The sequence below is a fragment of the Alexandromys fortis genome, unplaced genomic scaffold, assembly GCF_014885135.2.
Source record: "Alexandromys fortis isolate MF-2015 unplaced genomic scaffold, M_Fortis_MF-2015_v1.1 scaffold_23, whole genome shotgun sequence".
NCBI lineage: Eukaryota > Metazoa > Chordata > Mammalia > Rodentia > Cricetidae > Alexandromys > Alexandromys fortis.
The window spans coordinates 14,908,837-14,932,025 of NW_026067907.1; the positions used below are offsets into that span (position 1 = coordinate 14,908,837).

Below are 23,189 nucleotides of genomic sequence, written 5' to 3' on the forward strand. Positions count from 1 at the left end.
CTTTCAGAATATGGCATTTAAAATGTTTTAAGAAGTTATGAGTTTTCATGACAATGAAACACATCTGATCCTGGCAGTACCAATCTACTTCAAGAGGAAGATGGGCTTCAAAAGGACTCCTTATAGAGTTTACTAGCCATTTGGGCAAGAAACTGCTCTTGCCTGGACTGCTTGAGGTTTTGCTGTGTGAGCTGGACATGTAGGATCCACAGAAAACTGACTTCTGAAGTTGTCTAAAAAAAGGTAAGGAAGTCCTTTGGGATTCCTGTTTCATAAATGTGTCTTCCAGACATTCTGCTGGACACAAAAGAAAGTGACTGACAAACTGCCAATATAGAAAGAAAAGTCTATGAAATTTCCTGCTTCATGGAAAAGTCTGTCAGATACTATGGGTCAATAGGCTAAAGATGGATGCCCCAACAGTAGAGAAGAACTTGGGGTGACTGTCAAGGCATAGAGATGTCTTGGCCATTTCTGGAGTTTTGGAAGTTGGTTGCAATGTACTTCCTGTTTACTTAGGTAATTGATGTGGGAGTGTCATATATCAATCTGTTGATTTCATTGGTTAAGCAATAAAGAAACTGCTTGACCCTGATAGGTTAAAACATAGGTGGGAGGAGTAAACAGAACAGAGTGCTGGGAGGAAGAGGAAGTGAGGTCAGAGATGCCAGGCTCCTCTCTCCCAGGTACACGTGATAGCTCTGCTCTCTGAGGCACACATGATGAAGCTCCGACCCAGGATGGACATAGGTTAAGATCTTCCCTGGTAAGCCACCTCGTGGGCTACACACCTTATTAGAAATGGGCTAGTCCAGGTGCGAGAGTTAGCCAAGAAGAGACTAGATATAATGGGCCAAGCAGTGCTTAAAAGAATACAGTGTCCATGTAATTATTTCAGGGCATAAGCTAGCAGGCGGCCGGGGTGCTGGGGACGAAGCCCCGCCGCTCTTATTACAACAGGTAATATTATATTCTTTTGGAATTTTTGATAGAGTTGAAGAATTTAAAGTCATAGTTTTCTTTAGTTATGATAAAAGACAAAGTAGGTATGATATAACTAATTATTGCTTGATACCTGTTTTGTTACATGTAATTTTACTATGTTAAAGTTCAAACCTTCCTTTTTATTTAAAGAGGGAAGAGGAGGTGATGTGGGATTCCCCTCTGTATGCTGTGAATACCATTAGTGAATAAAGAAACTGCCTTGGTCTGTTGATAGGGCAGAGTAGAGTTAGGCAGAGAAAACTAAACTAAATGCTGGGAGAAAGGAGGCAGAGTTAGGGAGAAGTCATGGAACCATCACCAGAGACAGGCATGCTGAAACTTGACTGGTAAGCCAAAGCCACATGGCAATACACAGATTAATGGAGATGGATCAATTTAGGATATAGGAGTTAGCCGGAAATATGCTTAAGCTATTGGCCAAACAGTATTGCAAATAATATAGTTTCTATGTGGTTATTTCGAGAGTCCGTGTGGCTACAAAACAAACAAGCAGGCTCCTACAACAGGGATGGGAAGAATATAATATAATATAATAAATTATATATTAGTATAATAAAATATATTAAATATTTTATAAATGGCAAATATATTCATCTGCTTAATATCCTATTGTGAGTTCATAAGATATTTTCATAAGCTAATGAAAATTCTATGTGGCATACATTTGATGACTTTAAAGTCTTTCCTTGTCTAATGGTTGTAGAATTTTTATATAGTCATCTCTGTGTGCCTCATTCTGTCAAAACTGTGATTCTCCAATATGCATATATAATAATGACATTAAAATATATTCTGGAAGAGCAAATAATTTTAATGATTCATCAGACTGGGGACCCTTAAGCAAATTCGTGTGTGTGTGTGTGTGTGTGTGTGTGTGTGTGTGTGTGTTCACTTCTAGAGATTGAACCCAAGGTCTTCCACATGCTAAGCAAGCTCTCTACTACTGAGTGATGCCCTCAACACTGAGAATATTCTTAGGCTAAAGTGGTAGGTAAGATAAAAAGTGATAAATTATGCTCCTAAATAAATTCCAAGTTATAATCTTATCTGAAATTTACTATATTTCATTTATATAAATATTTAAATATGAGTATTTATACAGAAAACATTTCTAATAATTGCTAAGACAACCATGAAAAATAGAAAGCATGAAGGAGGAGTTATTGGATGATGTGCATCAAACAGTTACACATGTGATCTCCTCATGGTGCTGTTGCTAGATAAAAACACTATTCTATGGAATATTAATATATGAGCTAAAAAAGTAGAAGGGTTTATCCAAGGGTGTCAATATGACAAGGTGAAATATAGAGTGCCAATGGCATAGAGGCTTGCAGTGGTAATGTAGAAGAAAGTATCTATTGAAAGATAATGAGTAATATTATTATCATGTTACTAATGATGTTCATTCAGTATTGGAAAGAACATACAATGATTGATTGAATAATTTATTTGATTATAATCTAGTTTAGGCATATAAAATGAAATGTTACTTTCCCAAATTTTTACTATAATGAGTAATAGTGAATATACTTATAATTATTGAAGTACATCTATTTAATATGAACAAATAATTTTGTTGTTTTGAATGTTACTAAAGGTTATGAATATTTTAAAGTTTCTAGTCTGTTAGGCCAAATTATTTTACATTGTTGCAAAATCAGAATCACCAATTAATTTTTAATGTGGTATTTGTCATACAATATTTATACCAAATTATTCTCATAGCCAAAAATATTTTTATTAAGAAAAATAGCATTGTGATATGCTGTTTTGTTGATTTGGAGTGGCAGGGCTGTGTCCCCGGCACCCGGCCACCCGCAAGGCTAGGTTATGCCCCGAAATAATTACACGGAAACTGTATTCTTTCAAACACTGCCTGGCCCGGCTAGTCCAGTTTCTTATTGGCTAGCTCTTACATATTGTTCTAACCCATTTCTAATATTCTGTGTAGCCCACGAGCTGGCTTACCAGGGAGGATCTTAACCTGCGTCTGTCTGGAGCGGGAGATTCATGGCGACTCCCTCACTAAGCTTCTTTCTCCCAGCATTCTCTTCTGTCTACTCCGCCTACCTAATTTTCTGTCCTATGAGGGCCGAGGCAGTTTCTTTATTATTACAAGACCCACCTCCATCACTGTTTGTATAAGATTGTCTTTGATTACTTTCTCAGCATAGGGAGATAGTTATAAAAGTTACCGTTCTGTAATTAGTCCAATTGGTGTGGGAGAATTGTCTGTATTCTGTCAATCATGTTTTGAATAAATGCTGATTGGCCAGGCAGGAAGTATAGGCAGGTCAACCAGACAGGAAGTAGAGGCGGGGAGAAGAGAACAGGAAAATTCTGGGAAGGAGGAAGCCTATTCCTCACATCCTGCCCAGACCACCAAAGAAGCAGGATGTGACCTACTTCACTTAAAAAGGTACCAATCCATGTGACTAACATAGATAAGAATAATGGGTTAACATACGTTATAAGAGCTATTTCATTAACCTTTACCTCAGTACACCCCGATAAACCTCCCTCCTGACACAATAATCTGAATCAGACCAAATCAAACCAAATTAGAAAAAGCCCAGGTTTAATGTATACTAATGCTCCTGGATGGCTTTCTAGTCCCCTAGAGAGAAGTCTTGGAAGGAAGAGTGGAAAAACCACGTGATTCTCTGGGGTGCCCTTAAATACCCTGTGGGAGTGGTCTTGAGCATCTCTGGGGAGTGGTCATCATTTGGCAGGCTTTCTCAGGGGTGGAGTTTGGGCTGAGGCAACTTCCAGGGAAAGGGAATGGAACTTCAGCGGAACATTCCAGACTCTTTGGATATATGGATGCCAGGAGCTGGGGTGAGGCTTCACTCAAACACCTTTGTGTTAGATAACGTTACTAGACTCAGAGATCACAAAGATCCATGAAAGAATTGCAAAATCCAAGAACACGCATATGCAGCCTGTAAAAATTTATCTATGTAGTGCTCACAACCACCTTACCCTTCGGGATGAGCCACAAAGCTGTTAAGTAACTTGTTCAAAGTCACCCCGATAGCTAGTGGGGAAAAGGAACTAACTATGAGTAATATATCTCTACAACCTGTTTTTTGTTGCTTTGTCTCTGGGGACATAGTTAATGTCCTAAGAAAACTTAAGAGTCCAAAATATGAAAGTATATACATTAAATTGAGTAAATTAGTTCAGTGAGGCAATAGATAAGTTCAAATGAACAGTTGGGTAGTGATAGGGAGACCAAACTCCTTCAAAATGTTTGGTTCCTTTTTTTAGTCAGGTTACCATGATTTCTGAAACACTATATAAGTAGTTAAGGAATTCTGAGCGTTTCTTTGAATCTTAACGAAACATGTTCCTGTGGCAGATTAATTTCCCTAACTCCATAAAAACCCCTGACTTTTTTTTTTTTTTAGCAATAAAGAGGTTCTTAGAGTCAGTGTTGTTGCCTCCATGACTTCTCACCACCTGCCCCCATTTTGGGAAACAGGGATCACACAACAGACAGCAGCAACAAGCCTGCAACAATCCCACAGAAAGTGCACTCAGTATTTGACTCACTACTAAAAATTAAAAAAAAAAGGCATGTGGAAAATATTGCAAAGAGTCAGACAAGAGTAAGCTTGAAATAAAGAGATATAGAGAAAGAGAACAGCAAAGACAAATTTTTAAATATTTCAAATCTGGCTTTCCAGTAGGTGACTTTTCTCTCAGTCAACCATTGATTGTTTTGCAGTGTTTTGAAAGAAAACCTTAGGCATCTAAGTATTTAATTGTGTATTGGTCATGTTGCCTTTACTTAAAGTAGGGAGATGATGCAGGAGTTTCCCATCACAGATATTCTGAACAAACAATGGGCTCTTCAGTGAAAGTTTCTGTTTGGATTTAGTGTTGAGTGTGCACAGAAGCCATTCAGGGCCTAGATATATTTTATCATCTTTCTTTTCTTTACTCTGTTCAAATGACAGATATTTATATTATATTCTGAGCCAACAAAGCACCTTGATTTAATGTTTTTGACAATAATGGTCATGACACTATTTGAGTGATTTAGAGAGATAACTTTCTCTTGCAAAAAAAATTACATCATCTAAAAATAATTTTGTGATATAGCAAAGGTATTAAACAATTGGCCTAGAAAAATGCTTCAATAAGTCATCCTGGCCTTCAGAAAGGAAGGGAGTGGTTTAAAGATCATAAATATTAAAAGAGTAAAATGTCCGTTTTTTTTTTTAATCAGATGGAAATTCATTGAGGTTTGAGTATGGATATAAAATCAGCTGTATTTTCAGGAAAATAATACTCCTCTATTCAGTTTTAGCTTAACTACCTAAGATGGTTAATGTTCACATAAAAAATGCTAACATAATTGTCCAGTTGTAACATTGCAGGTGTTACATACAAATATATGTGTGTATGTGTGTGTTCATGTTATTTGCATCATACATGCAAATATTTTGGACAAATATCTATTTCACTCAATTATTTATTCTTCAATGATAAAATACAGACAGTTCTAAGTAGTAGCTCTGGTTACAGATATTATATCATAAATATACACTTATGACACTTGCCATGTTTATATGCATGCATTTTGCATTAATTAAACAAACCATTTCTCATATTATTTTTTAAAATTTAAGTGGAGTAAAATTAGCAAGTTCTCTTGAATTTCATAACTATTTTCAGAAATAATATTTTAAACGCACAAGTGAATACAATATGGGAAAAATGAAAATGCTTGACATCATGAGATACCAGGGAAATGCAAATCCAAGCCACAATGAGATATAATCTCAGACCTGTCAGAATGCCTTCTTCCTAAAAGAAAAGAAATAACAAATGCTGGCAATGATGCAGAGAACATAAAACTTTCTACACTTTTATTTCATATATTAGTGATACTGGGTATGCATGTGCTAGATAAATGGCAACTTTTGGAAGTCAGTTCTCTTTTCCACATTATTGAGGAGAAGCTGTTCTTGTTTTTGTTGCTTTTTAGTGATTCTCCAACCTCAGACTCCCATCTCATTGTAGGAGTACTGTGATTCCAGATCACATATTACCACATCCAGTTTTTTACATGAGATCTTTAAGAGAACCAAACTTTTCAAACTTGACATACACACCAAGTTATTTACTTACTGAGTCATCTCTTTAAGCCTAGAAAAAAATTCATTAATGGTAGAATTATAATCATTATAGCCATATGAAAAAAGAATGAGATTTCCTTAAAAAACTAAAAAGACTTCTAATATATGACTCATATGTCTCTTGTGGGGATATATCCAGAGAAACTCTTTACCCTTTTATCTATTGCCCCCATTCACAATAACCAAATAAAAACACCACAAAGGAGTGCACTGATGGATGAATGGACAAGGAAAATGTGTCTTATACATGGAATAGAATATTATTCAACACAGGAAATACTGATGTCCTGTCACTTGTAGAACAATAGAATGGGATGGTGGTATTGGGTCAACTAAAATAAGACAGACACAGAAAGGCAGATAATGCATTATCATTCATATGTGGTATCTAAACACACACACACACACACACACTTATCTAAGTAGGTCAGAATACAATAGTGATTTCTAGAAGTTATCGTCAAGGTTAGGAGAGACAGAAAACTGACAGCATGTGCCAAAATACAGGGAGACAAGATAAGAAATGCTAACCACCCTGATTTCATCATCCTACATATAATATTTAATGATAAGTACAATTATTATTTACTAAATGAAGGCTATGTTTTTAAAAAATGAAATAATGTTGAAGTTTTAAACAAACACTTCCTTAGGAATACCCAAATATACAAATTGTGGAGGGGAAAATACGGTCCTCAAAAAGAACCTGCAAATTCTTCTACTATAGAAAATGCATTAGGAATGAAGAACTCCCAGGGTTGCAGCCGCAGATGCCTACAAATTCCAGAAAGAGAGAGTTCCAGTCCATAAAGCAATTGTGCAGCCAGAGAGAGAGAGCAGCCCTGATAAAAGGATCACATCTACAAGAATCAGGTGAGGTAGAAAGTCTCAGTGTTGTGGGATCATCTTTTCAAAGGGGAGGGAGGTTAGAATGATTTGTGAAAGTGTTAGTTTATTTATATTGTCAATCAATGGTTCTAACTGAATACCGTTCAGGATAAATCTTGACCTTTGCTTTTTTCCTAATAACAAATTTAGTCTTCAAATGACTAGTTATATCTTCCACATAATCACTCTTAAAATACTGTGTTCTATAAACACTAAAATAATTGTTATCATATATCACAAAAGCATAAACCTATAATGTACCTTTTTAAATTTGGCAATTCAAACATTTCATAATCCTGAGTGTTATGAAATATACCTATACTCCCTTATTGGCAAAGTAACTTGCCAGAAATAAATGCCAAAGTGGGTGGTGGGTCCAAGTCTTTTTCCTTGTTTTCTCTTGTTATTTTTAGACCACACTGGGAAGTCACCACACTATTCTGGAAAACTGTTCTGTGAAGAATACAGAATCTTTCCATTCCCTCTTGATAACAGTGTGGGTGCATCAATCTCAATATCTATACCAAATTTTGAGTTAGAGGATATATCACTTTTGCGAAATAACTTCAAATGCCATAATAGCTCATGAAAATAGGAGCTTATGGTGATGTTGATGAATGGAGCTTTTCTCTATACATAGCTTTCCTCAGATTGGCTCATCAGAACTTCTTGGTTTCTAGATATAGGTTTGAAATTCACGTGCTCATTTACTGGCTTAATTTATCACACGTGTGGCCGTTCATGTGAAGAATGATGATGCAGGCATGTGGAAGCTCTGGAATGTCCTTTCCCCATCGTTATAGAAAACTAAAAACAATTTCCCCTAAGAAAGCTGAATCCATTAGTGTCACCATCAAAGAGTTGAAAAAAATCAATGTTTTGATTTATACTGCTTGCCTGTTTACCCTGCCTCATTGACTTATTCAGCTGGTAGACTGACCTCAGAGGACAAAACTTGAGCAGGTGATGATGGTGGTTACAGCTGTTTCTTCTGTTTTAGTGTATTGCTGTGGGATAAAACACAACAAGCACCTGATACACAGCTTAGCTTTGAAAAGTATCCTTTAAATACATTTAAAGTGTGGTTAGACAGAAACAGCCCATTCTCATGCAGAATGAACAAAAATATATCTGAATGTTCATTTCAGTGAAATGTGTCAATTTCTGCTCTTCTCACTTTACCTGTAGAGATCACTGTCCCATTGTGTTAAAATAGGAGCGGCGGGGCTGCATGTCCAGCACCCCGGCCACCTGCTAGCTTATGCCCCAAAATAACAACACACAAACTGTATTCATTTAAACACTGCTTGGCCCATTTCTATCTAGCCTCTTCTCAGCTAATTCTCGCACCTGGACTAGCCCATTTCTAATAAATTGTTTGTATCTCCCCAAGGTGCGCTTACCGGGAAGATTCCAGCCTACGTCCATCCTGGGTTGGAGCTGCCTGGGAGAGCGGAGCCTGGCGTCTCTGCTCCAGAGAGCAGAGCTGTCAAGTCTGAGCTCACTTCCTCTTCCTCCCAGCATCCTATTCTGTTTACTCCTCCCACCTATGTTTTAACCTATCAGGGCCAAGGAGTTTCTTTATTGCTTAACCAATATAATCAACAGATTGATATATGACACTCCCCCATCACCATTGTCTCTTAGAAAATTTGCTCCGTTATATGGAAGACATCACATTGACTGGACCAAATAAGCCAAATGTGGTGAATATCTTTGGAAGACATGTCCATGTCATAAAATACAAAATACACCCATGAAAATGAAGTTTTACAACATGGTGTATCTAGGAACCCAATGGTCTAAAGCATCTCTGGAAAATCTCCCAGGAGCAAAAGACTAGTTGTTATACCTTACATTGACAATTGCTAAAAATGTGGACATTGGGATTTCTTCTCATTTAATGTTAAAATGGCATATAATCAAATGATCCGACCCATCAACTGGATAATAGAGAAGGCTACCAAATCTTGACGAGAATAGATGGCTATGTAGCATGTAGGCTGCTATACAAGCTGGCCTGTCACTTGAGACCTATGCCAGAACAGATTTAGTGGCACTTCCATCAACAAATGAAGACGGTCTATAGATGTCAACATCCTGCAAAGAGAACAAAAGTGTGAATACTAAGATTTTCTAGAACAAAGCCACAGCGCTATCTTGGTGTCTGTGCCAGGTCTAACATCCTGTAACATACAGAAACATGTATTTACATACAGAAACATGTATTTTCCTTTGCCGTTTACTCAGCTATCCTCTAGAACAACTTTACCACATGTATGTTCAACTCTACCACATGTATGTTCAACTGCTTCTCTAACTAATGGCCTACAAAACTAAGAAGGTTCTAACTTGTTAACCTGGAATTGAAGTGATTAAAAATAAATCTTTCTTTCTCAAAAAAAATATGCAGTAAGAAAGGACTAAGTCAAAATTAAACATAATACTGAGTACTTCAACTTTAGGTGTGATGTGCTGCTTGGTGAACATATGTGTGCTCATTAAATTAATCTATTATTACAGGATCTAGCTGCTTAAAACATAAATACTGTCTCCACAATAAAAATCTTCTAAATATGCATAATGTTAGAAATTCAATTTAATCCTGTTTTCATTGAGAAGCTACTAGTATTAGAAACAACACAAATCTGTGTCAGCAAAATACACACACAAACACACATTCACACACACACAAGAAAAAAGAGGGAGAGAGGGATTCATGTATGAGTTTTAAAACATAATCTTGTAAAGTTTAGGAACTCAACGTACTAATAATTCTATGAATGTCAAAATTAGCAAATCATTGCAAAATTCTTCCAGAGTCTGATTACATACCACTGCATGATTGATTGTCCTGGTATGAAGCACATTTGGGGACATCTGCAGCATTGGCTTGTAGCATAGTTGTCCTGAGGCTTAAGTGAGTTTTGGTGTTTACCTTCTGGCATGCAGGTGTCTGTATTGCTTAATTTAATGCCAAAGGCACTCTTGTGAAACACAAAGGTTAGGGAAAGATATGGTAAACAGTAGGGTTGAAAGGCAAGGTAGTTATGTCAGGTGAAAGGCCACAGAAATCTATTTTAGCACCTGCAGAAGTATGTGGATATTTATATAACAGTCTCCAGGGATTTATGAGAAATGTCAATGTAAGACACACTACCTTTTCTTCACTTGTTTCTTCCAGCCATCTGTTGGTAATATGTTCAGAGAGTGGATGATCTGACAAAGTAGGAAACACAACAAACGGTAAGGCTTCGAGCCTTGCATAGCAAAATACAAAACAAAGATCAAAGTCCCAGGAAAAACTGGTGATTTTTTGGTTTTCTCAAAGAACAGCCCAAAGCAAGGAAAAAATCCCAACTTCTAAACAACCAGAATACCAGGAAAACATAAACAAAGTATGTTTATCTTATACCTACCACAGCATTTTCTTGTGTCCCTTTTCTGGTTAAGCTGTTGGGCAACTGGACACACTACAATGGACATCCTGCTTTAATTTTCTCAGAGTGAGAAATTATTTTGAAGTTCTGGTAATAGCTCTTGTGAAACAGAATTCAGGAAAAACTCACATGGGCAAATGCGTAAATCTATGAAAACCCAACATACAGTAAAATGAAAATAAGCTCCAGAAGACAACAAAAAATTCCAAGCAATTTAGTTCTATGTTGATAAAGGACCAACATCTTTGAAGGAAAAATGCTCACTCTGTAAAGACAGTTTTGCCCTATCAGCTGGACTTCTTCCTTCATAACCATGGAGTAGACCAGAAGACAAACTTTTTCTTTCTATGACAGTAATATCCACAGCCAGACATTAAAATGTCTCACTGTCCAATGTCCCTTATGATTCCTTGAAGCTAAAAGAGGGCAATAAGTTTATTCTATGTTCTTTTATTGGCACATTACTCTAACTTTATAAAAATATTTTATTCCATCAATTCTATAGGAACTTTTAAAGACTGCCTTGGTAGCCAGACAATTGAACTTAATGTGACTAATGCAGTGTCTTTATCACATTAACCTAATGCTCAATATTTTCTCAGTATGTCATTTTTTAATACTTATGAATACAAAGAAAACTGAATCAGAAAACATAGTGTGTGACTTAGCAGAAATTTAGAATTTAGTATGTTTTAAAAATTTATAATTATTTCTTCTTGGTAGGCAGAATACAGGATGCTCTTGAGCCCAATATCATTTTTAAATTCAGATATATTTTTTAGAGCATCTTTCAACTTCTCTGTCTTCCTTTTCTAACTAGTACTTAGTTATTATTACCAGATCATTCTCTTTTCTTTTGAGACAGGGTGTCATGCAACCAAGACTGACTGGCTTCAGTTTCACTATACAACTGAGAAGATAACAACTTTAAACTTGTGGTCTTCCCGCTACCACATCTTAACCATTGGGTTAACAGGTATGCACTATCACACCTGGTTTACATAGTGCTGAGGGTCAAACCCAGGGTTTCATGCATGAGAGACATATTTTATCAACTGAGGTGCATTTCCATCTAAATCTCTTTTTTTCCCATATATGGTACGGGGAGTATTAGGAGGGTGGTTAAAGGACTTATGGGAGTTGGCTCTCTTTCCATCGTGTCCACCCCTCCTAAATCATTTGATCTTACTAGATCAATACCTAGCATTTGTGAGATTTGGAGCCAAGTATACATCATTTTGTCTATATGCTTGAGTCATGAATCAAGCTAATAAACATAAAATAAAATTGAGCTATTTCAAACAGCTGAATGTTGGTGTCCCAAAAATTCTACAACAGAATGCATAGCCAAGGAAGTGCTAACTTCTAATTTTTATCCTTTGATCCTATGATCTCATCTCTCCTTTTATCAACTTGGTAACATGCCCTACATGGACATGTAAGTATCATGGCCAAGTGTTGGCATTCACACTTAAAGCATGTAACTATCCACTATTCTCCACCAAGAGTAAAAATGCATAACATGGACAATCCTTAGGAGGACATTCCTTATGGACTTTTGGACCTTCTAAGCTAAATATCTGGGGGTCCTGAGAGCTGGAACTATAAGGTAAGTGAATACAATCCGTTGTTCCAAGGAAGAACACAATTGGAAGCAGCCCAAAGATGTTCCTTCAACATTCACAGGGAGCTGGACAAGGGGTGTTTTTGCTCTTAATTATTAGTAAAACTGGGTCTTTCTTATTACTCTGTTGTCTTTGATTCATTATGCTTATAAATGATAAGTACAAAATTATGGTACTATAAGTTCATTCTTCAACTTAGAATGAAAGCATCACAATCTAAGTACTTGTTTAACACAAAAACGTTTGAACCACATTAGATTCTTCTCTTAACTCACCATTTCCATTGTTTTTATTCATTAACTTAAACACCTCTAGCACCAATAATCTCGTTCTAACTCAAATAGCTGTTAACTCTTTGTCATCCTAGATTATAATAATAATAGTTTCTTAACTCCATTTTCTACATATGCTATGTCCTACCTCAATTCATTCCTTGCCATTTGAAGGATATTTTGTGATGAAAATAATGTTATCTGTAAATAGTTTTATGCCCACTCACTGCAGAAATAGTAAACTGAGCATGTGAGTTCACCATAGACAGTTTCTTTCACCATTCCTCCAGTATCTTCATTGAGATGGAGAAGGTCCTTCATCTCGATCTTCTTCATATCTTTTTACCACACTGGGCTACACACCATTTTCAGAATAGTTCATTCCTTTTCACTTTTATTAATTATCCATGCTATTTCATCTACCTGGAATGCTATTCTTCAGTTTTATTACACGTGAACTTTCTCATTTTCTAAGTCCTGTCCAGAATTTAATTATTCATGTGTCACTTATCTTTAGCTCCACTGGATTGTGTCTAACATTACATAGCATTTATGAAATTAGCATAATTCATTTTGGGTTTAATTTACATTAACATTCTCTTAATTTAGATTGCCCGCAGAGGCACACCATGAGAAAAAGATTTGTATGGAAATAATTCATTTGATGCAGGAATCATAAATACAGAGTAAAAAGATATGGAAAGAAAAGAATTCAGCCAATTTAAATCAAGCTAGACAACAGTGTGGGCAAGTTTGGGATATCTACCCTCTTAAATGACATAAGGCAAAAACTCTAGATGATTAGAACTATTTAGGAAAAGCTAATTTGTTTTTTATTTCAATAAGAAAAACAAAACAAAATTATTTATGGTGTAGTTCAAAAATAAGATATTTCAGTCAAAGGTCTGGTGCGCATAATCATTTACCATGTTCAAAATAGATAAATGAAAGAGGAAAAGAAAAAAACAAACTGAAGGAAGCTGTAAGGGGATTAGAGAGATAGAAAAAGCTAAACAACAATAAATACACCATTAAGTCATATAATAAAGACACTCCCAATGTTTTTTACTGAAAATAGATTCTTCTATCATCTGGTACATCCCAACCAGTTTCCCCTTCCTCCACTCCTTCTAGCTCCCTGCCACGTGCCTCCCACTCCCTTCCACTTCCCTTCCATCTCCCATCAGAAAAAAAAGCAGACTCTCAAGAGACAACTAAACACTACAAAACAAGATACAATAGAACAAGACAAAAACCCTGATATTGAGGCTGGACAAGGCAACCTAATAAGAGGAAAAGAGTCCAAAGAGCAAGCAAAAGAGTCAGAGACACATTCTCTCCCACAGTTAGGAGGTCTACAAAAACACCAAGCTGTTAAACCACAATATATATTCAGAGGACCTGGTGCAGACCTATACAGGCCTGGTGTTTGCTGCTTCAGTCTCTGATCCCTACATACACATACTGCTTAGTTGCTTTGGTGGGCCATGTTCTCCTGGTGTCCTCCATCCCCTCTGACTGCTACAATCTTTCCACCTCCTTTCCCTGAGATTCTCCTAGCTCTAAGTGGAGGGACCTGATGAATTTCTCTGATTTAAATGATCTTTGTATAATGTCTGGCTGTGGGTCTCTGAATCTGCTCCCATTTGCTGCTAGAGAAAGCCTCTCTAAGAATGACTGGACAAGGAAGGCACCAATCTATGAGTATAGTAAAATACCACTAAAAATAAATTCATTGATATTGTCTTACTTAGTGTTACAGTTGGTCCTAAGAAATACCATAACCAAAAAGCAAGATGGGGAGGAAAGGGTTTATCTGGCTTACACTTCCACATTGTCATCCACCACTGAAGGAGGAAGTCACAACAGAACTCAAACAGGGCAGGATCCTGGAGCAGGAGCTGATACCGAGGCCACGGAGGAGAGCTGCTTACTTGCTTGCTTCCCTTGACTTGCTCAAACACACCTTCTTCAAGAACCCAGAACCAACAGCCCAGGGATGGCACCACCCACCATGGGCTGGGCCCTCCCCCATTGACCACCAAATGAGGAAATACCTTACAGCTGGATCTCATCAAGTCATTTCCTCAACTGAAGCTCCTTCCTCTGATGATCCTAGCTTTTGTCAAGTTGACACACAAATCCATCCAGTATGTTGTTTTTCTTTTCACCAGACACGCTTGGTTCTACCATAGGTCTCTGGATTATCCAGTCTTCAGTTCCCTACCTTTCAATCGGTGTTGGGCATGGGCTTCCTCTTGTGGGGTGGATCTCCAGTTAAATCAGGTATTGGCTGGCCACTCCCACAAGTTCTGTGCCACCATTGCCCCAGAACATCTTGCAGGCAGGAGAGATTATTGATCAAAGGTTTTGGGGCTTGTTGGTGTCTACATTTCTCTTTTGATAGCCTTCCTGCACCAAAGAGAACAGAACACATGAGTGACGACTCCATGTAAGCAAGCAGCTTGACCTCTCCAATGAGTCATTTAAATGTTGTCCTTGGCAATGAGGTCTGGCTAGAAGTTTGCAGAAAGCAACCCTGTCCTAGCATCAATCTGGGTTGTTTAGGTATCTCCATAGGACCTCCTTGGCCAAGAACTCAACCAAATGCAACATAGGCCCACAAGAGGAATCCTTGCTTGACTACAAGAGATGGCCACTTAACACTCCATATCCCCCATTAGGAGGAGTCCTCACTGGAATTACCATCATAGATTCTAGGAAGTTTCCACTGCCTTGGGTTGTCACACTGCCCCTCAAATGCACCCCAGTCATTTTCTCTGATTCTCTCCTTCCATCTCATCCCCCTCCAGCCCAATCTGGTCCTTCCCACTCTCTCCCCAACCTGGCCCCGTTCTGCTCACAAAATCAATTCTATTTCACCTTCCCAGGGAGCTCCATGAATCCTGCCTAGACCTCTTTTTTTTTTTTTTTTTACTTAAAATCTCTGGCCTGTTTGGCTAGTCTGTTGACAGGGAATGCCTGCTGGTAGTGAAGGCTAGAATATAGCCACAAATGGGGGAAAGAGGCAAGAAAGGGATGTTTCCTGGGATACACAGGACTTGTGGGCAGGAACCAAGGCCTATGAAGGGCTAAATGTGATACTATACTGATGGTATTGTAGCCAGGCTGTTTGTCCTGTAGCCTTTCATGGCAGTGAAGGAAGATTTACTGTAGCACAAAGTATGCACAAAACTTCCTTTGGAGTAACTGTTAACTCTCCCTGTCACTCAGTTATTTGGCCATAAGTTATTGAGACTCACGTTGTACCAGAGAGAATGTGAAGTTCTGGTGAAGACAGACAAAAGGGAAAAATACTGTTCACCTCAAAGAGTTGATCATGGAACTGAATAGAGGGCTCAGAAATGAAGAGCGTGCATCTCTCTTTCAGAGGATCTAAGTTAGCTTCCTAGCATCCACAGCTGTTACTCCAGTTCCAGAAATGTTCAGCTACTGACTGCTCTGTTAAAGCAGAATAAGACGCACATTGAGTCAGAAGATATAAGGAAATACTAGGGAAAAGGAAAATAAAGCTATTAAGGGAAGAGGGGTAGTTAAGACATCTGATATAGGGCATTAGGCAGGACTGGAGATGCTTCGGCACATGCAGTGAAAATGCAAGTCAAGAAGACTCTGCACTACAGCATCAATAGAATTTTGACAGCTTTGCATTTAAAAGGGACCAAGTTTCACAATCCCAACCTTGACTCAACTTCAATAATATATGAATACTGCCACAGTTTGAAAGGAATTCCTTGTATTACAAAACCTTCATGTTTCATAGAGTAATGAAACCCCTTCCTAAGTGTAGAGAACTTCAAACTCTTGGTGCTCCTATTTGGAGCTGACTTATAAAAGAATTTAATACAACTATGTAGCTAAATATACATACAAATATATTTTTTCTTTCAATGATATATGAAAATTTTTGTTTTGTTACCATACTAAAATATTGTCTAATTAAACGAGTAAAAATTACTCATTATTAAAGCATCCCACCTTCAGACAAAAGTGAAGCCTCTAATTTTTCTAGAGTGTGTTGTAAGAAAAAGGACTTTGCTTTAGTCCGATGCAAGGAAAGGTTGCCATACAAAGGATCACAGTCTCTTCCCCATCCTTGATCATTTCAGCTTTGTCATAGACTGTGGTTTTGGGGGGATTATTCAGGAGTGAAAATGTATTTTATTAAGAATTTTTCTCTAATCAAAATTCTAGTGCTGAAGTATTTTCATTATCTATATAGAACTTAGCATGTTTAGCAGTTGAAACTGAATTGAAGTGCTGAGTAACTAAATGAACTATATATTCACACAATCAGCCCTTCTAAGTACTAGAAATAAAATCCAGTATCCTCAAAGAGCAGTGTTTTCCTTGTTATTTAATTTACTTTTGGTATTACTATCTTATAACGCTATATAATTGCTTGACAAAATCTTGGCACAACTTAATTTTGACAGAATCTTGAGCAAATCTACTATCTATGCTGTGAACATTTCTTTATATTTTGAGTCTGGGTAGTTATAGGTTATATCATTTCCTTTTACAAATAGGTTACAGATCTGTCACTCTTTTACTACTCTACCAAGCTGTGACCTAAGTTGAGCAGCATATTTCACCCTGATACTATTTAAATCCCCCCTGCTCCTGGTCTCTTTTTCCTCCTCCTTCTGTCTGTATTGCCTACACCCATTAGATTGATCCTAAAGCTCTGGACCAGTGAGATTGTTCAGCAAGTAAAGAAAGATGCTTGCTGCACAAGCTGGGCTCCCTGAGTTCTATCCACACAGTGGAAGAAGAGATCAGACCCCTGCAATTAGTCCTCTGGTTCTACAGTAATACAAATATACACACAAATAATTCCTAACTTTTAATCTATAATCTGATCAAGGCCTGAAGTCACAAATCACTGCCTCAGAATAAGAGTCCAATACTTCATGACCTTACATAACCCGGTCCTGATGGTGTCTCCCAACTCCATGCTCTTGGCACTCAGGTTCCTGAACTGGACATGCTGTTTCTTGTCACTTTTGTTAGCTTTCTTTAGAACAATTTTCTCTCCTTATCATATAATTAACTGACTCTCACCTCTCCGTATGCCCTTCGGTAAACTTTCTTTGGCACTCCTCCAACACCTGAAGTAGTGAGGTGCCTCACTTCTAAGATCCCAAAGCACCTTGGGCACACATCAATCATGGCAGTTTTCCAGCTGCAATACAAATGCAAATTTGCATTCCTATCTCTGCCACTATTCTTGAACGTCCTAGAGGTAGGAGCTCACTTTCATCTCTGCATCAGTGGGGCTTCCAAGCACAACAGCTGAGTCTTAGGACTGAATACATAAAGAAACAATTTCAAGTGAATACACGAAAGGATGAATACATTGGAAGAACTTTTATCTTTTACTAAACTTGTTCTTTGACAAATTCATACTTGCATATAATGTGTTCTGATTACTGTCACCCTCACACTCTCTGGCCTCCTTCCTACCCCAATGACTTACTCCCTCATCATAAATCTGCTTCCCACATGTGTGTCTTTTTGTCCAATAGAGTAGAATTTCTATAGAACTAATATATAAAAGTATAATTAGTATATGACAAACCAAAGAAAAAAGGTTCTGTTACAGATAAAAAGCCTAACAGATAAAAGGAATATGTACAACCTTCTGTCTATGCAATTGCTAAAGAAATTCTAAATCAGCAGTTTTATTTTTCAGTTGTATGTTACAGTGAACTTCACCCCTTTTTATTGATTTTTATTGAGCTCTACATTTTTCCTCTGCTCTCCTCCCTGCATCTCCCCTCCCTTAAAATCCTCTCCCAAGGTCCCCATGCTTCCAATTTACTCAGGAGATCTTGTCTTTTTCTACTTCCCATGTAGAATAGATCTATGTATGTCCCTCTTAGGGTCCTCATTGTTGTCTAGGTTCTCTGGGATTGTGATTTGTGGGCTGGTTTTCTTTGCTTTAGTTTAAAACCCACCTATGAGTGAGTACATGTGATAATTGTCTTTCTGGGTCTGGGGTACCTCACTCAAAATAATGTTTTCTAGCTCCATCCTGCAAAATTCAAGATTTCATTTTTTTTCTGCTGTGTAGTATTACACTGTGTAGATGTACCATAATTTCCTTTATCCATTCTGTGGTCAAGGGGCACTTAGGTTGTTTCCAGGTTCTGGCTAAGATAAACAATGCTGCTATGATCATAGTTGAGCACATGTCCTTGTGTTATTATTGACCATCTTTTGAATATATACCCCAATGTGGTATTACTGGACCTTGAGGAAGGTTGTTCCTTAATTTTCTGAGAAATCACCACACTGACATCCAAAGGGGCTATACCAGCTTGTGTTCCCACCAGTAATGCAGGAATGTTCCCTTTTCCCCACAACCTTTCCAACATAAGTTGTATTCAGTGTTTTTTATCTTGGCCATTCTTACAGGTGTAAGATGGAATCTCAGAGTTGTTTTGATTTACATTTCTCTGATGACTAAGGATGTTGAACATTTCCTTCAGTGTCTTTCAGCCATTTTAGATTCCTTTATTGAGAGTTCTCTGTTAAGGTCTGTACTCCATTTTTTTATTGGATTATTTATTCTTTTTTTTTAAATATTTATTTATTATGTATTCAATATTCTGTCTGTATGTATGCCTACAGGCCAGAAGAGGGCACCAGACCTCATTACAGATGGTTGTGAGCCACCATGTGGTTACTGGGAATTGAACTCAGGACCTTTGAAAGAGCAGGCAATGCTCTTAACCACTGAGCCATCTCTCCAGCCCTGGATTATTTATTCTTTTGATAAACAATTCTTGAGTTCTTATATAAAGAACTTTGCTTTGCTCCTTTTGATGGTATTGTAATCCTCAACATGTAGTGTGGGAAGTCCTTCTGTATATGTGTTGCTTTTATTGGTTAATGAATAAAGAAGCTGTTTGGGCTTATGACAGGGCAAAATAGAGCAAAACAGAAATTCCAAGAAGAGATAGAGGAGAAAAGAATGTGGAGTTAGAGAGATGCCAAGTAACCACTAAAGAAGACAGAACCTTACCAGTAAACCACGAGTCTCATGGTAAAATTCAAAATAATAAGAATGGGTTAATTTAAGATGTAAGAGTTTGTTAATAAGAAGCTTGAGCTAACTGACCAAGCAGTGTTGCGATTAATATAGTTTCTGAGTAATTATTTCAGGTCTAGGAGGCTGGGAAATGAACAAATAGCCTCTTACTACAATAAAAATGTTCAGTTTTTTTTTTTAACATGTAGTCATGAGATCTGACTTTCATCCTAGTGATCAAATAGTGAGATTCCTGTTCAAGTCAAACATTATATAAAAAGACAATGGGAGAGGTTGTCTTCTGTGACTGTTGCCGTGTACAAGAGCTATGACATTCTTGTATACAAAGTATAAACTACTTCTAATAGATACTATGAGAATATGAATGCAGTGGATAAGATATTTAGTCAAAAGAAAAGCAAGTGTCCCTCGCCACTTCAGTCTGTGGCAAATGCGACAGAAAGCCTTCCTCTGATCTTTTCGGTGACCTTTTCAAATACTAATTAGTTTTTTTAATGTTCTATGAATACAAATACATTTGTCATTGCCCTTCTTATGATGCACTATAAGACATTAGCAAAGCAAAATAAATTTAATAGTGAAGGCTTAATTGCACCGCTTGTGCACACACTTCAATAGGCATACCAAACCCTTCTCAGCAGGTGCACTATGAAATGAAGTGATTTTTCATGAATAATTCATTTTTATTACAAAAAAAGCACTTCTGGTAAGATACAATTTGCAATAATGTTTTCCAAGATAGATCAGTGAAAATCTGAAGCTGTCATTGTCAATTTGTTTTAGCTCAGATTCGAAAGGTCACCTCCTTGGCACAGAGCAAACAAAAAATGCCCTTTTCCATTTTTCCATGTCAGCATGTTACATTTTTTATTTTTCCTTTTGAGGTATTTTTTTAAAAACCATAACAGTAAACAATTTTGCATTACCTAGTAAAAAATGTATGTTACCTCAAACAAAATAGAAATTTATAAAACTTCCCCATAAGTCATATTTAATATAATTTTCTGAGGAAATAGAAATCCTCCCAGGACCTCCTGCCATGAAGTAACCAGGAGATTTATATAAAACTGCATCTGACTCATCCATGTGCCAGGTAGATTCAAATTATAGCACATAAAATGTTATCTTTAAGGATGTTGTAACTATGAATGCTTGAAATCCCAGCATTCAGAAGGTTGGGACAGGAGGTTTACCATTTCTATGTCAGCTTGAAACTACACAATAAGACCTAGTCTCAAAACAAAAACAAACAAATATAACCTTATGGTCGATTTTTTTTTAAAGAAACATAATAATTGTTGAAATAAGTGTGGCAGGGCTGCGTCCCCAGCACCCCGGCCGCCTGCTAGCTAATGCCTGAAATAACAACACACAAACTGTATTCATTTAAAGACTGCTTGGCCCATTTCTATCTAGCCTCTTCTAGGCTAATCTCACATATTAATTTCACCCATTTCTAATAATGTGTGTAAGCACCCCAAGGTGCGCTTACCGGGAAGATTCTAGCCTATGTCCATCCTGGGTCTGAACTGCCTGGGAGAGCGGAGCCTGGTGTCTCTGCTCCAGAGAGCAGAGCTGTCGAGTCTCTCCAGGAGGAGCAGAGGCCCTGCTTTGCTCCCCCAGGCATTGGGATTAAAGGTGTTTGCTACTACACCTTGAACTCACAGAGATCTGTTTGTCTCTGCCTTCTAGGCACTGGGATTAAAGGTGTGTACTACCACACACAACTTCTCTTTTTCTTACTTTTTTTAAAGAACTTTTAACTTTTAGCTTGCATATATTTTTAACACACTGTAAATCATTTAAACATTTTCTTTATCTTTGAATCTCTCTTTACTATATATCTCTCTTTTTTTGAACATATGAGTCTTTAATTTACTGAGCAATATGGGTAGGATTAAAGCCCTGGCCTTGCCAGCTAGATCCAGTCCATTCCTAAGCTTTCCATCCTCTTGGCTGAGGTACTGGCTGTAGCCATGTTTACTGCCACAACTCTATGGCATTTCAAGGTCCCTGCCAGCCAGCGAGCTACGACAGACAACACTCAAGTCCATTCTCGGTAGTCGGCCCTCCTGCCTCAGTCAGAGTTTGCCCTGGCAGGACGGCTCAGAAAGCCAGCATTTTTAAACAGCACAGCTTTTTTCCTGCTACGGCTGAAAACCAAAAAGCCTGCGTTCAGCTTTTCGTCAACACCATTTAAGTGTTTCGTGGCAGGACCTCTTAATGAGCTGCAGGGTTTTGCAGCTGAAGCTGAGTCAGGAAGCCTCTCTTAGATGAGAGCGCTTGCTTGCCTCTAGCGCTGCTACCAAGAAAACATGCTTCACTCCATTCTTTCCCAAGCTTTCTCAGGCTTTTTGTGGATTCAGTTATCCTCACGTTGGGCAGCCAAATAATCTTCTATAGGAAATTTTGCACGCAACAGACTTAAGCACCCTAACTATTGTTTAAGGAAGGTAGAACAAATAATCACGTAATTACGCAGATCAGGACACTGACAGAAGAAGAAAGACTCTGGCAATGCCACTTTCCACTGAGCAAAGTGCTAACCTAAGAACTGCATCTGAAGTGCCTCCACCTCCTGCTGGTAGTTGACTCGGACATCACGTGACTTCCCTGTCATGTTTCCCTTCTTACAAAATACATTTGAATTTCAGGTAATAATTTTTCAAGACAGGGTTTCTCTGTAGCTTTGGAGCCTGTTTGGACTGGACTTTCTATCTTTTCTCTAGGAGTCTGCTTAGCCTTATGTCTGATGACAGGTTTAGAGGTAACTATTGAAGGATCCTGAGGGACATCAGTGTTGCCTTGACTGGCATTTCTTTCAGGGAAAGTCACTGCTGGTTTAGTAGATGATGAACTTACCTCTCCTCAAACTATTTTTCATAGTTATTCTAACCAACTGCATTCTTCAAGTTGAGATTTTTATTTACTTATTTATTTAGTGTATGTCTGTGCATTTGGGAGGCCAGAAAAGGGTGTCAGATCCACTGGGACTGGAGTTACACATGGTTGTGAACACTGTGTGGGTTCTGGGAATCCCACCTGGGTCCCCTGTAGTCACCCAGTGCTCACAAACCCACAGTCTTTTCACCAGTCACAACAGCATATTTTTTTGATTCAGAGAACAGAAAAGTTGAATGTTTGTGACTATATTTCTTAATTTTATTTAATGATTTTACTCAATTTGCTTATCAACCTTTAAATCTTAATTTTACTAATCTAAATCAAATGTTTCAAGTAAAAAATTCACCAAAGTTGGCTAAACTATTCTTTTGAAAGTTTTTATTAAAGCTGAATATAGCGGTGTGCCTATAATCCCACCTATTTGAAAAGCTGAGCCCACAAAGTCTGGGGTGACCCCCAACCAATACAGAGGCCTCAATTTAAAAATAATTATTATTATTAAATTGAGCTGAAAAGAGTTCATCTGTAATCTCAGGAGGGGGAAGGAAAGATCAGGAGTTCAAAGTCAACCTCAGCTACATAGTGAATTCAAGTCCAAAATGGGATATATGGGGTTCTGTCTCAAAAAAAAATAAAAAGGAAGAACAGGAGGGAGAGAAAGAGAGGAGAGGAAAAGAGGGAGAAAGGATGGGAGGGAGGGAGGAAGGAAAGAAAACTTAATCATTTGGTGGTCACTGTACACATAGGTACATGGCACACTCTTTACCCGAAGATTTTTCTTCTGCAGAAGAACACCTTTGTTGTCATGGGAATCATCCTTTCACTGG

The 23,189-nt window shown here is 37.7% G+C and overlaps 1 long non-coding RNA gene across 2 annotated transcripts; it reads right to left on the minus strand.

Annotated features, from left to right (window-relative positions):
* Positions 1-7,985: 7,985 nt before the first annotated feature.
* LOC126497759 (uncharacterized) lies at positions 7,986-14,612 on the minus strand. 2 transcript variants are annotated; one of them, XR_007590684.1, is made up of 4 exons: positions 14,438-14,612; positions 10,204-10,262; positions 8,447-9,143; positions 7,986-8,050 (listed from the first exon to the last, which is right to left on the minus strand). It is a non-coding gene; the product is annotated as an uncharacterized lncRNA (long non-coding RNA). The 2 variants fall into 2 exon arrangements; XR_007590683.1 differs by lacking the exons at positions 10,204-10,262; positions 14,438-14,612 and adding an exon at positions 9,879-9,974.
* Between the last annotated feature and the right edge of the window lie 8,577 nt (positions 14,613-23,189).